The sequence below is a fragment of the Chenopodium quinoa genome, unplaced genomic scaffold (assembly GCF_001683475.1).
Source record: "Chenopodium quinoa cultivar QQ74 unplaced genomic scaffold, ASM168347v1, whole genome shotgun sequence".
NCBI lineage: Eukaryota > Viridiplantae > Streptophyta > Magnoliopsida > Caryophyllales > Amaranthaceae > Chenopodium > Chenopodium quinoa.
This window is the reverse complement of record NW_018745470.1, coordinates 1,888,090-1,900,897: the sequence shown is the minus strand read 5'-3', so window position 1 is coordinate 1,900,897 and position 12,808 is coordinate 1,888,090. Positions and strand designations below refer to the sequence as shown.

Sequence of the window (12,808 nt, the reverse complement as noted above, 5' to 3'; positions counted from 1 at the left end):
TGCACCAGTCCAAAACCGGACCGGATCGGGACCGGAATGGACCGAAACCCGGTATAAGCTATTTTGAAGGACCGGAAACCGGACCGTAATCTGCCGGTCCGGTCCCGGTCTGGACCTGTTTAATACGGTCCATTCCGGTTTTGGACCGGTTGGGACCGACTTTACCTTCTTTTTTTTTTCCCTGCATTTTAACAGCATGCAGACTGCTAATCTTCCCTCCTATTTTTTAAACCTGTGTACTTTTTCCCCAAAAATATATAAATCACAAAATAAAAAAAATAAAAAAAAGCCAAACATCATACACACTCAATACATCCGATTTATCCGAATACAAACCAAAACAAGTCCTAAGTTAAATACAACACCAAAGTAATAAAAGTTCAATGAAAAAGAGCTAAGTTCTTCAATCTTTGATAATTTCTCCTCTCCGTTTTTCTATCAATTCTCCATCACCGCTCTAGCAAAAACAAAACAAAAAAAAAATCATCAACGTTAGAGATTAGAACTTTAAAGATACTTTAAATGAAAATAAAAGTTGGAAACATTACCTCCAAATCTTAAATCATGCAAAATAGTCCACAAAAATGACCTCATGATCTCCATCATCAACTTCCACCTCTAATCAAATGAAAAAATAAATATTTAAAATTTCAAAAAAATTAAAAATGCAAGTAATAGTGTAAGAAATACCTTTCTCAATCTCCTCTAAATCTTTTACTTTTTCTTCAACATCAACTTCCCTCATTCCCTTTGGTTTAAGCCAATCTTGAGAGCAAATCAAAGCTTGAACCATCTTTCATATAAAAAAAAATAAAAATTAAATAACAAAGCCAACATAGAATATGAGATTATAAATATGTAAAAATAAAATAACTTAAAGCAAAAAACATTACCTTAGGTGTCAAAAAACTCCAAAAAGGATCGAGATGGCGACCTCCCGTACTAAAGGCGGATTCCGATGCAACGGTAGACAATGGAATGGCTAATATGTCATGTGCCATACGTGAAACAATAGGATAACGATGTCAATTTTGTGCCCACCAAGATAAAGCATCCATTTGTTCTTCCTTCGGCCCTAATTGTTCATTGATGTATCTTTCAAACTCACTATTTGCAAATGCAATTATCCGCTCTCATCTTTTTATTAGCTCTACCCTTAACTTTTGCAAAATACGTCTTATTCTTACTCTTATCCTCCACATCAACATCTACATCAATAGGCACATGATCTTCACTGTGGCCACTTTGAGGAATGAAGGAAGAATACAAATTTTTATACTCTTCAAATAAAGAGCAAGTAAATTGCTTTACTTTAACACCAAGTCTTGTCCCTTCTTCCTCTCCATACATATCCCTAAGTATTTCCTCAAAAATACGAAATTTGGATTGATGATCAAGAATGGCAGCAACATATATAAACATATTCATATTGGCCACTTTTCCCCAATACTTATCAAATTTTTTCTTCATTGAAATGGCCATAGCTTGAAAATCCAAATCATCACTTTTTTCCCATTCATTTAGCAAATCATCAACATATGCAATGTCAAACAAATCTTTATTACTTGTCACATAAATACAACCAGAGATATTACGAGTCAAATGATAAAACTACTCCAAAAACAAAACTAACCTTCCCACCTTGACCCAATCATCATGGTCAGGAGGTTTTTCATTATCCTTCACACCTTCTCCATCGGGAAGTGACACCCCACCAATAACTTTTTGAAATTTCAAAGCTGTTTCCAACATCATGTAAGTTGAATTCCATCGAGTAGGGACATCAAAGCATAAAGAAGATTTGCTTTGTATATTAGCCTTTTGAGCAAGATCTTTGAACCTAGCAATTCTAGCAGGAGAATTCTTGATATATTTTACAGCATGTCTTTGTTTTTGTTCTAACCAAATACTTCTGTCCCTCCGTAAGTGTCTTGTCCGGAGGCAAGGATTGCCACAATAAATCAATATCAGTGTTGTTAGCAGCATCCGAAAGTGTATGTGCTGTTTGATCAGACGAGTATATAGGTGCCCTTTTGGATTGGGAGCTTGCCATCTACAACATTATATTTAATTATATGTTAAGAATAGAATGAAATAGATAACAAATTGAAATTCCAGAAAAATAAAGCTTGAATTTAGACCCATAAATCCCAAAAATATGGCAGAATCATATGAATAAAAACAGATTAAAATCAAAAACATTTTTTTAAAAGAATTGAACATGCAACTGATGCAAGCAACTTACATTGCATGAATATGAATCCGCTGTTGAACAATTGAATGGTAATACTATGAAAACAAATTAAATACACACAATTACATCCAAAATTGCCTATCAATTTATCAAGTAACAAAAACAGAAAAAAAAAAAAAAAAAAAAAAAAAAAAAAAAAAGAAACACAAACCTGACTTTTGAACTAGAACAGGATAGCTTTCCGGTGAGGGCTGTTAGGCGTCGACGGCTGCAGTGATCGGAGGAGGAGGCTGACTTTAACAAATTGAATTTAATTAAACAAAAAAAAACAAAAAAAACGAAGAAAAGGCTGACTTTCGAACTAGAACATACCTGGAGGCTGGAAGTCGAAGAGGAGGGCGGTGCTGCGGAGATGAGGGCGGCGCTGCGGAGATAAGAGCGGTGCCGTCGTTGAGAACGGGGGCGGAGGAGTCGAGCAGTGGAGGACAGAGAGTGAGAACGGGAAAGAAGAGAGTGAAGAGGCGTGACTGAGACTCTGATAGAAGTGAAGGTTTTTAGGAAATTAAAAAAAATAATAAAAATAAACACTTTTCCCGGGTTTTCGATCCAGCCCGGAATATACCGGGTTTACCCGGACCGGAAACCCGGAATGACTGATTTTTAAGGACCGAGGACCGACCCTAAATCCTACGGTCTGGTCCGGTCCGGGTCCGATTCCGGTCGATCCCGGTCGGTTTCACGGTCCAGGTATTAAAATGCACACCCCTAGTGTTACCACCTACTATTCTTTCCATTTTAGCAATTATCACCTGCTATTATTTTTTTTGAAAATTACCACCTACTCTTTTATAAAACATAAAAAATTCTCACCTAATTGCCTCCCAACTACCTTATGACGTCATGTGTACCCAACTTTTTACCATCCGTCTTCTTTTCCCTCCTTTTTCTCATTTCACACTCGATTTTCATCTCCATTGACTCATTTTTTCGCTCAATTTATTTTTTCGCTCAAAAAATAACCACCTAGTTGAGCCCCAATTTATTTTTTCGCTCAAAAAATGAGACATGAGAGATGAAAATCGAGTGAGAAATGAGAAAAGGGAGGGAAAAGAAGAGGAAAGGTAAAATGTGGGGCCCACATGACGTCATGATGTAGTTGGAAGGCAACTAGGTGAGAATTTTTGATGGTTTATAAATGAGTAGGTGGTAATTTTCAAAAAAAATAATAGCAGGTGGTAATTGCTAAAATGGAAAGAATAGTATGTGGTAATTGTCAAAATTTCCTATAATTAATGATGAGCAGCATCAAAGTAAAAAAATCAATAATTGTACGTCGAGTTGAGACCCCAATGTATTTGGTTCTCAAAGTTAGACATGATTATAAACAAAATTAATTCACATGATGTAGGCATCTACTTTTGGCCTCCTGTCCCGATAGGAAGTGCAATGACGATAAATAAAACCATTTTCGTGTTAGATTGAAGTGGAGAATGCTTACAGATAACTAGTTAAGCCATAAAACACAATAACTAGCCTAAATTAAAAAAAATAAAGCTACACAAGGTCCAATTAACTAAATCCGATCAATATTAGGCTTAAGCCCGTGCTTAAAACCCAATAATGACGGATTTAGGAGTGCCTAGGTTAAATTTTAATGATGTCGCAGGAAAATCTGTGCGCATCTCAATCAGTCGCGCTGGCAGGCGCGCGCAACTAATTCAGCTGTGCGCGACAATTAGAGCAACCTCTAGAGATGCGCTCACGGAAGATTCAGAATTTTCCGAAAATATAGAATCGAATCTTCCCATAATGCCGTGCGCAAGACACTCAGTTGCGCTGCCCATATCAGCACAACCCAATCACTTGCGCTGGGATGCCGCGCGCAACTAATCCTGTTACGCGCGACACCTACTGCGGTAGAATGTCCAAAACCCTAATCCTACCCATTCCCTATAAATAGAGGCTTAATCTGAGGCTTAAACACACAAAAAAATACCTAAAACTCTGGCGGAATACTTGTGAACTTGTGCTACCTAACCCCTCTTGTCCTAAACACTCACCCCCTTGATATTTTGTTACTACGGTGGAGTTTCCCTAACAAGAAAGTGTCCATAAGTGTTCTAAACGGAGATCTAGCAAAGAGAAGTGGTAAATTCCCGAGCACTTAGATAAATCATATTTATTTTTTTGTTTAAAAGAATCTTAATTAATTAGTGTTGTTTGATCACCTTAAAAGGACTAATTAACTATTTCCACATAGTATCTTGCGTTAAATAAAGATTAGAATTGGATAATTAATTGTTGGTTGATCACTTAAGCCAAGGCGAATATTGTTTATTTTCTTGTTCTTTTCACAAATTGATTAAATAAAGAATAACGACGTTGCAACGTAATTCCTACGTGAATTAACGTGTGTAAATAAAATCAACTAACTTAGTGTTAGGTATCGGGTTGCATATATTGTTTGGTAATAAAATTGCAAAAAAAGGAATAGCTAGTAGAGGCCGTACTAGGGCTAGAATAGCAATTCCTCCCTAAAAGGAACGTTATTTTAGTACCCTCGCTCCCGAACTCACTTTTGGTTTATGTAGACCAATTAGGGCATGGGTAAACTTATGATTCGTGCCAATTATTCCATGAACTCCAAACGGAAGAAAGGCATGAACAATTTTCCTAAAACTCATTGGCGACTCCTACTTGTTTCTTTCAAAAAAGCGTGATGAGAGTATCATTTCTAATTCAACGTCTCCCAAACAGTCCGGAATTCAAATCCTAATACTCCCTCCATTTTTAAATACTTGCTCCACTTTCCTCTTCTGGTCGTTTTTAAATACTTGCTCCATTTCCTTATTTGGAAAGCTTTTATAATATTTAATTAATTTCTCTCACCTAGTGGACCCAACTTAAATCATATTTTATTATTTTCATATTTTCTCTCCTCCAATTCTCTCCACTACTTTTACTTTATATAATTTTTTATTCTTCCACCCATCCCACTACCTCCATATTTTATTACTTTCTCCAATTTCTCCTAAAACTCCGCGCATGGAGAAAAGGAGCAAGTATTTAAAAACGGAGGGAGTACACCCTAACAAGTGTAAAGTCCTAGGCTTTTAAATAGCTATGGGCATCTAAGGAAGGACCCCCTACGATGGGATCACCCTCCTTACACATGTTCTCTTCCTCTATTCTCCAATACAATCTTTGTGGACCATAAAAGTATTTTGATGATTATAGGAAAAACAAACTTCAACAAATGAGTTTTCTTTAAGTGTTGAATTAGTGCAAGTGAAGTAGACTCAGGGATTGGAAGAGTAATCTCGATATGAAGCGTACATAGATAAATAAGAGAAAGATAGAATGAAAGAATAGAAGAAGGTTCCACATTGAAACTAGACCAGTGATCCCTAACAGGAATACAGAGAGAAGCCTCCTAACAGGAGCTAGACAATAAACTAAGTAGTTAAGCTTAAACTGCATTGAAGAAAACAAGGTTTAAGGAAACTTGGACTACGCGTTCTAGCAAGATGCAGAAGAAGAGAAGACTAGAGGATTCCAAAAATCCAGGTCTGCGAAGAACCCAAGTTCCTATAAGCACCACAGAGCTCGATGATACAATCTAATGATAAACTTGAAAACTTTCATAGAGTTCTATGTTAAGTTTATTTTTAATAGGATTGTTGTATATATGTGATAGATTAATATGCATGAAACTTATTTAAAATGTGGTAAAGCTTGACAAGCAAATAAAATCATAAGTTTTATAAAAGATAGCTTAATGTTTATGAAAAAAATCTTCTAATGTTCTATCTTATAAAATATGTTTTACAAAATATTTTATCTTTTTCTAAACTTAATCTTTATTCGATTTTGATATAGGATTTCACAAAATAATTCTTATTTTCTGGGGTTATTGCTACAACAGTTTTAATGATTATCTTTTCATAAAAAAGACCTTACTTCGTGCATGAACAATTCTTATAAATAGAAGAGTTCATATTATTAGTAAAATTTGAGTTTTTTGCGTGAAAACCTCAAGAGCACTTAAGAGTAAGTTTGCCAAAGTTTAGAGCTTTAATATATTAGTTTCGGATTTTATGTGTAGTATTCCAATCACATATTAGAGTTAAACTGTTTGTGTTGTTTTGGGATTTGGATGAGTGATTATATTGATTACACAGTGAGTGAGTTTTGAGTGTGAGGCCGTGTAAACTTCTAGTGTTAAGCTAAGTGTTACTCGAAGTTACTAATGAAGGTACAAATGAATGTTAAAAAACTGATTTCCTTATGTCTAAATGTGAAGATTTGAATTTAAATGCTTCCAAAGGAAACCATTGAAGAAATGTTCACGACATATAATGATATACTCACTCCGTATTTTTGTAAGTGTTACAGTTTGACCGGCACATAGTTTTAGGCAATTTAATCGACTTAAATAAAATAAGATGTAAGTGGGGGAGTTGGAGTATTAAAAAATTATAAAAGAAATATAGTGGGGTTAATAGTTTATCGAAAAGTAATGAATGTGAGAGGAAAGATATAATAAAAAAAGTAGTAGTGGGTTTGGGTGGGGACCATGAGAGGAGATAGATATAATATTTTAATGTAGCATTTTGCCAAAAAAGGAAGTGTAACACTTAAAAAAACACGGCCGAAAATGGAAAGTGTAACACTTAAAAAAAACACGGAGGGAGTAATCAATGAGTTAGGTTCTCTTGGTAGACATATTCCTATAGATGAACATCCTTGAAAAGTGATGAGACTCAATATGAACGCTAGAGATTCAAGGTGACTGCACTTCACGAAACTAATGACTTCACCGAGTTCAACATGAAACAACTAGCTAAATCTCTAATGACTTATGAGTTTCATTTAGGAACTAATGCTGAAAGTTCCAAATATAATGCTTAGTGCTAAAAGCCAAAGATTTGGATGAATTTGCAGTAGATGAAGATAAGATGGGTACGCCGGTGAGGAGATTCAAGAAAATGTTTGGAAACAGGATGTTCAAAAATGTCATGTTCTAAAGAGACAATCTACTTCAAATTTGGATCAAATTAAAAAACAACTTTATTAGAGGATGTCCTCTTAAAGAAAATGATAGATCAAGATTTTTTAAAGGAAAGTATCAAGGAAGAGAGAACAAGATCTACAAACCATCTTTGTAAAAGTCAAATGTGAAGAAAGCAATGATAGATGCCTAGGGAGACTCAAAGACCGAAGATGAGGAAGAGAAACCTTTAGAAGAAACAACCAACTTGTGTTTGTTAGGCAATATTGATGAAAAGGCCAAACTGAAGAAACTAGAGGCACTACTAGAAAACAGCCAAATTACGACGGACTGGTTCCGACGGACACATTATTCCGTCGGAAAAATCAAAATTTCCGACGGAAATTTTCGACGAATTCTACAAATCCGTCGGAATAAATGTGCTTTCCGACGGAATTTTTCGTCAGAAAATTATTTTTTAAAAAACATAAACTTCTAGAAACCCTAACAGGCTAACACACATACTTTATTTCTGCCTCTTCTCCCTTTTGTCCTTCTCTTTGTCTTTCATCTTCTCTCTCCTCTCCTTCTCTCGTGTTCTCCTTCATCTTCTCTCTCATTCTCCTGCTCATTCTATCTCTCTTGTTCTCCTTCTTCTTTCCTCTCCTCTCCTCTTCTTTCTATCTTGTTCTCCTGCTCCTTCTCTCTCTCTCTCGTTCTTCTTCTCTATCTGTCCTTTACATTCCCCTTTTTCGACCACCTCAAATTGCCCACCATCGCCACCGACATCAACAGCAACACCGTCATCAAAAACACCCTCACCGGCATCAACATCAACAACAACAACAACTTTCATCTTTTTTCGCCCTTTCTCTCTCTTCTCATGCTGAAATTAAAGGTTTTTAGGTCAAATTTGACCATGAAAACTCTAGATCTAGAGTTTTCATGGTTGATTTTGACCTCTTTAACCAAATTTTGAGGTTATGTGTGGTCTAATTAAGGTATTTATTTTAGTTTTTTTTTCGATTTTGATTTTATTTTGTTGTTTTATTGGATATTTTTTACAATTTATGGTGGTGGTGGGTGGTGGATATTGGACAGAGATCGTGTTTGGGGGGTTGCGTTCGGATTTTAATTTTTTTTCTTTATTTTTTTGTTAAATTCTGGGTTGTGATGATTTTCGATGGTGGCAGTGGTGATTTTAGGTGGGTGGTGGGGTCGTAAATCTAGTTAGGTGGTTGTGGCGGTGGTGGTTGTAGGTGGGTAATGGGGTGGTGGATCAGGTGTAGCTGGCTGGTGGGTAGGAGTCTGGTGTAGGTGGTGCAACGGGCTAGTGTGGGCTAGTGTGGGCTGGTGATACGGTTGGTGGGGTTAAGTGTGGGTTTGGTGACTTGGTGAGGGTTTGGCTGGTTGTGTGAGTGGGGGTAGGTGGTGTGGGGTGACGACTTGCGGTGGTACGGGGTGGCGATGTGCGTTTTTTTTTGTTTTTTTAAAGCATTTGCCGACGGAAATTCCGTAGGGCATTTACGACGGAATTCAAGTTCGTCAGAATTTTCTGACGGACTTTGACGGGCTTGAAAATCACTTCCGAAAACCCATTTCGGAGGGAAATTACATCGGAAAAGGGTGTTTTTCCGACAACCGATTACGACGGAATTTCCATTAGAAACAAGTTTTCCTACGGAAAATAGGGTGTTTCCGACGAAAAATTTCCGTCGCAATTAACCTGTTTTCTAGTAGTGCGGTATGGTTTGATTATAAAAACATGGAACATTCTACTAAAGAAAACTCGATGGATACTGTGAGTCTGAGATAGAGATTCAAGGTGACTTAATGGATTTCATGTTGCAAAATCTCAAAGTGATAAAGCTCTTAAAATACACAGGAAACATATTGAATGGGAAGATACCATAAAAGCTGAAAAAATAGATTCTTTGATTAGTTTTAAAAAAAAAATAAAAAAAAAAAAAACTATTGAAAGATTATAACTTGATAATATTTTATTGAGTGTGGAACTGGCTTTATTGAAGCTAAATAGTGCATTTCTTAACTCTGAAGTTCCTCTGCTGAATCAATATCCAAAATTTGAAAAATTAAAATTAGATTAGGAAGAATTAAAATTAGTGAAGTCAAGACTTGAGGGGGAACTTAATAGAGTTTAAAAAATTTAAACAAGTTTTTAATCATAGCACTCCTGATTGGATAGCAACGCTCAAACCAAAAGAACACAAGGACTAGGATACAACAATGCAAGAAGTTCCAAAAGAAAAAGAATTATGTTAATCTACTACTAAGTAACATGATCAGAGTTTTCTATTTTTGTGGCAAAACTAGCTTAGACATAAGCAAACTAACTATTCTAAAAAAGAAAAAAACCCTCTTAAGAATGAAAACCATGCTAAACAGCCAGGCGTGGATTAAGAAATCTGATTCCACGTCTGTAACTTAGGAACCCAAGGAAGCTGAGGTTCCTAATATTAACGCTTGATTTTGATCATCTAGGTTCTAGTGAAGGGGAATAACACTAGGTACTTTGATAGTGGTTGTTCCAAGCATATGACCAAAGATAAAACAGATTTCTCTCACTATATGCCTATTATGGGGGAACTATGATCTTTGGTGATAACAAAAAGGAAAAATTGGTTTTATTAATCCCAACTTTTTCTCATTCACTTTTAATAACTCAACTTTGGAATATTATTAAATAATCCAAACTTTAGGGGGGTATTTACTTTCATTGGTCCTAAGTGGCCAGTAACTTGTTATAAATGGATAATACTTTTTTTGGAGGGGTTTAATAGACACGTGTTAGATTCTGAATGGTCAAATACTTTAAAAAAAAAAAAACAAAATTGAAAGAAAAAAGGAAAAATTAGAAAAATTAATCCCAACTTTCACTAATTTGCGTGGAATAATCCCAACTTTCGTTTATACTGGAATAATCCCAACTTTTAGGGGCGTTCTTTTTCTTTAATCCCAAATACCGGTTACCGGTTGAATGGGTTACTTTTTTTTAAAAAAAAAAAGTGACATGTGTCACGAGATAATTGGTTCAAAAAATATAAAAAGAAAAAAAAAATAAAAAACAAACAAAATTTTAAAAACCAAAAACTTCAGCCAACCCAGAATCCGACCACCCGAATCTTGTCGCCGCCGGCTACGCTACTCTCCCTTCCCCTGTGCCAATTCCTCCTCTCCCCTGACGCCGATTTCCCCCCTCCCCCAACGCTGATGATGCGAACAACCTTCCCCCCTCTTTTACCGCCGGCAACCACCACTCGAAATTACTCGTTTTCCAGCCACCACCACCACTCAAAATTCCTTTTCTAGCCACCATCACAACTCGAAACTCTCTTTAAAACTCACCCCAACTCCCGAAAACCCCCAAACACCCTTCCCCCACCATCAAAAACCCTAGCCGTTGGTGTTTCGTGGTGAAGGAGAAGTTTTTAGGGGTTTTTTTGTGGTGGCTTCACGAGGGGGTTAGAGGGGGTTTCGGGGAAGGGGGATAGCGGCAGTCCGGCATGGGAAGAGTGGTGCTCCGGCGTGTGAAGATCTGCAGTCGGCGAGGGAGTGGTGGACTGGTGGCAGAGGTTAGGGTGGGACGGTTGGGGAGGGGAGGTTGCTGGTTTTTTCTGGTATTTTATTTATTTTTAAAATTTTTGAACCAATCAGGGTTTGACACGTGTCAAGTGACCTGATATAATAGGTCATTGACTTTTGTTGACCGGTTAGAGGTTGAAGAAAAAGAAGACCCCCCAAAGTTCGGATTATTCCAATATAATCTAAAGTTGAGATTATTCTACCAAAATTGATGAAAGTTGGGATTATTATTTCTAATTTTTCCAAGAAAAAAGACCAACCACCCACATCCGGGAGCCATCCCACCCAAAAATTAGCCCTCTCCTATTCTCCACCACCAGAATGCTTCATCCCCACTCTGTCACCTTCCCCCACCCTGAAAATTGCCGATCTTTTCTTTATTCCCCTGCTTGAAATCCTATCATCTCTCCTTCCCCAACATCAAAAACCCCATGGGAGGTGGTGCCCTAACGAACTGTCAGTGTAAAGGCATGGGATGAGGAGGGGTAAGGTTTTGGAGCTAGGGAATTGTATTTCGAGGCTAGAGGAAGGTATTTAGGAGTTGGGGGTTGTTTTAGGGGTGGTTGAGTTTTCTGGGTTGGGGTAGGGGTTATTTCAAGGGTTGTGGTGGCTAGTGAGGGCGGTTCTAGAGGTGTGTTGAGGAGGAAGGCAATTTCGGGGATGGGGTGGGGAGGATCTTGATTTTGAGGGGTGGGATGAAGTAGGAGTGGATTCTAGGGGGTGGGGCTTTGGGAGGGGGTTATCAGATGTGGTGAAACTAGGGAAAGAGAGCTGCCACAGGTTTTTCTTTTTTTAAAATTTTTTAATTTTTCAACTAATTATGTAATGCCATGTGTCCTATGTTACTTGTTATATCAGGTTAATAACCAGTGGGGATCAATAAAAGAAAATACCCCCTAAAATTAGGATTATTCAATAGTAATCCAAAGTTGGAATTATTAAAAGCGAATTAGCGAAAGTTTAACTTATTAAAACAAGTTTTTCCTAACAACAGAAGGAGAAATTGTAGTTGTGGGCAAAGTAGGAAGGTCAAGTTCCCATGTGATAGATAATATATTTTTGGTCAAGGATCTGTAGCACAACTTGTTAAGTAATTTACAATTTTGTGACAAATGTAACTTTGTAAGCTTCACGTCCAATACGTGCCAAATCATTAGCAATGACACTTGGAACATAATATTGGACAAAACTCGCGAAGGGAATACTTATATAGTTTATCTCAATGGAGTTCCTAACAGTAGCTTAACATGTCTCAGTATCATTAAGGATGATCCATTGTCGTGGCACAAAAGATTTGGACACGTAAGGTCATCTTTGCTAAATAAACTTAGGACTAAAGATTTGGACTATGTTTTTCATTTGCGTAATAAGCATAGTACTTGACTTGACTCGACTCGACAACTTACCTTACTAAGTTATTTCGTACAATTGTTCGTGCTAACATATGTTTCTCTATGACCAGTTTCTAAGTTATTGGTACAATCGTTCATACTAACATATGTTTCTAAGTTACTTCCGTTAAATAAAACGGATTTCTCACCAAATGTCTCTGAGTTATTTTTTTTGTTCACCATATACCCATAAAAAATTTCAAATTCACCATTTACACCTAAGTTCCACTAAATTATCACCAAATGTATTGGATGACTAACGATAATTACTTCCGTTAGTTATTTTCATGGGTATATAATGAATAAAAAAAATAACTTAGGGGCATTTGGTGAAATATCCGTAATTTAAAATGTTTTTCATAAAATTAAATGGTCATCAAAGTAGCAAGCTAGCTAGAGATCCGAAAAACGGTTACATCTCCCAAGTTTCTTGTCGATTAATCAACAATCACGCCACGTACTATTATCCTCAAAACTAGCACTAATTTCCACTTGTCCATCTTATATACAAATTACATCTCTTTTCACGAACATTCTCCTCTTCGCTCAAACTACGTTACAAAAAACACATTACTATTAGCCCATATTATTGTAGGGAGTGAAAAATAGTCTTTGCTAGGGAGGTGAATA

The 12,808-nt window shown here is 36.7% G+C and overlaps 1 long non-coding RNA gene across 2 annotated transcripts; it reads right to left on the bottom strand.

Annotated features, from left to right (window-relative positions):
* Positions 1-277: 277 nt before the first annotated feature.
* Positions 278-3,049, bottom strand: LOC110715109. Of its 2 annotated transcripts, XR_002510237.1 has the most exons (6): positions 2,567-3,049; positions 2,406-2,462; positions 894-2,053; positions 691-793; positions 549-618; positions 278-457 (listed from the first exon to the last, which is right to left on the bottom strand). It is a non-coding gene; the product is annotated as an uncharacterized LOC110715109 (long non-coding RNA). The 2 variants fall into 2 exon arrangements; XR_002510236.1 differs by having other exon boundaries at positions 2,406-3,048.
* Positions 3,050-12,808: the final 9,759 nt, after the last annotated feature.